This window comes from Galeopterus variegatus, unplaced genomic scaffold (assembly GCF_000696425.1).
Source record: "Galeopterus variegatus unplaced genomic scaffold, G_variegatus-3.0.2 Scaffold20736, whole genome shotgun sequence".
NCBI lineage: Eukaryota > Metazoa > Chordata > Mammalia > Dermoptera > Cynocephalidae > Galeopterus > Galeopterus variegatus.
The window spans coordinates 1,832-4,246 of record NW_007746847.1 but is presented as its reverse complement, the minus strand read 5'-3'; the positions used below and the strand labels follow the sequence as shown (position 1 = coordinate 4,246).

The 2,415-nt window shown below is 38.3% G+C and overlaps 1 pseudogene; it reads left to right on the top strand.

The window, feature by feature from the left end:
• The first annotated feature begins 460 nt into the window (after window positions 1–460).
• LOC103583229 lies at window positions 461–1,395 on the top strand (annotated as a pseudogene).
• The last annotated feature ends 1,020 nt before the right edge of the window (window positions 1,396–2,415 follow it).

Below are 2,415 nucleotides of genomic sequence, written 5' to 3'. Positions count from 1 at the left end.
CTATCCACTCTGTTGTATTTTGTTACAGCAGCTTGAGTAGACTAAGACACTAAACTATTCTACGTGAATGTAAAGAATAATTTGTATTTGTTTAGGAAAATTTGAATTCGACCTTTTCTAATTAATACTAATGTGAAGATCTCACATAAGTTTTTTTTTTTTTTTTTTCTGTTCATTACTTCCATTATCTAAAAAGTTAGGAGACAGGGGTGTATTATGTCCAAAACTGTCTTATCTGGCACACTGTATGATCTATCAATAATTTAAAGTTGAATTTTCTTCTCATGGCACGTTTTATCCAGGTCTCCTCGAAACAAGTAATTGCAATACTGACATAAGGCACAGAATGGACATGCTGACTAATCTCAGCTGTCTTTCTCCATTTATCGTTCTGATTCTGTTTTCTCATTCCTTCAGGACAGCCATACAATTCCCCACGGAGAACAGTACAGGGGTGTAGAACAGTACAGGGGTGACCGAGTTCATTCTTGTGGGGTTAACTAATGACCCAGAACTGCAGATCCCACTCTTCATCATCTTTCTTCTTATCTACCTCATCACTCTGGTTGGGAACCTGGGGATAATTGGATTGATTCTGTTGGACTCTCGTCTCCACACTCCCATGTACTTTTTCCTCAGTAACCTCTCCCGGGTGGATGTTGGTTATTCCTCAGCTGTCACTCCCAAGGTGATGGCAGGCTTCCTCACAGGAGACAAAACCATGCCCTACAGTGCTTGTGCCACTCAGATCTTCTTCTTTATAGCCATCACTGTGGAAAGTTTCCTCTTGGCCTCAATGGCGTATGACCGCTACGCAGCAGTCTGTAACCCCCTGCATTACACCACCACCTTGACTGCAGGTGTGTGAGCTCGTCTGACCACAGGCTCCTACGTCTGTGGTTTCCTCAATGCTTCCATCCACACGGGGAACACTTTCAGGCTCTCCTTCTGTAGGTCCAACGTAGTTGACCAATTTTTCTGTGATGCTCCTCCTCTCCAGGCTCTGTCATGCTCAGACAACTACATCAGTGAGATGGTTATTTTTCTTGTGGTGGCTTCAACGACTTCTTCTCTATCCTGCTCATCTTGATCTTCTACTTGTTTATATTTATTGCCATCCTGAGGATGCGCTCACGTGATGGACGTCAGAAGGCTTTTTCCACCTGTGCATCCCACCTCACCACTGTTTCTGTCTTCTGTGGGACAGGCATCTTCATGTGCTTACAACCCAGCTCCAGCCACTCCGTGGGCACAGACAAAGTGGCATCTGTATTCTACGCCATAGTCATTCCCGTGCTGAATCCGCTGGTCTACAGCCTGAGGAACAAAGAGGTCAAGAGTGCCTTTAAAAAGACTGTGGGGAAAGCAAGGTCTTCCATAGGATTTATATTTTAATTACATAGAATCCACAATAAGGCAGTTCCATCCACCTCAGATCCTATAGGGAAACTATTTACCTATTCAGCCCACAAATTTCTAATTTCCTGAGGTAATTTACCCAACTTTGTATTAAGTCTACAAAGCAAAATACTTAAAGAATATGAGACCTAAGAAGAGTAGGTTAGAAAGGATTAACTCTGAACGTTGAATTCTTATTTTAAAAATCTTTCTTAATGAAGGTGCATGGTACTTGTAGAAGGAGAAAACATACCTAGGGTTGCTGAGGAGTGGCGGGAAGGTAGGAGAGATATTGGGTGGGTGGCACGGGGAATAATTGCAATTTGTGGTAATGGGCATGCTGATAGTATTGATCTGATCATCACATCCTGGGCACAGGTGGTGATGGTCAGCTTTGTATCCCATAAATATACATAATCAAAAAAAATATTTCTTAATAAACATATTTACCAAAACTCCCACATATACACACAATCAATACACACACACACACACACATCATTCATGAAAAACTCATATAACCAACACATGTACATGTGGAGAAATTATTTCAAGACATATGTCAGATAGGTTTATTTTTATAGTAGAATTTAAAATACTTTAGTGTCTGAGGTCACATTCTTAATATAAATGATTTGATTTTTTAGTGGAAATAACGTATGTAGGTATATATAGTTTTTAAAAACGACATTTCACTTTTTCTTTTTGCATATGAAAATACAATAGGCTTTATATTTTTGAAAATTAAGCTTTATAAAAATACTCCCAAAGATCCCAAGTGAAGATTTATTGTTGCTTCTTTGTTTGTTCTTATCTTTGAATATAATAAATGCCTTTACTTAGGCATTTATTATCCAAGCTAAACTTTCATATTAGTGAATCATTATCTAAAAATAATATTTACATGACAATTTTAATAGCAAAAACATAACATTATATAGGAAAAAGAAAAGGATGATAAAGGTATATCTTATTTGTAATTGACAAATATAATTGTATGTATTGATGGGGTATAAT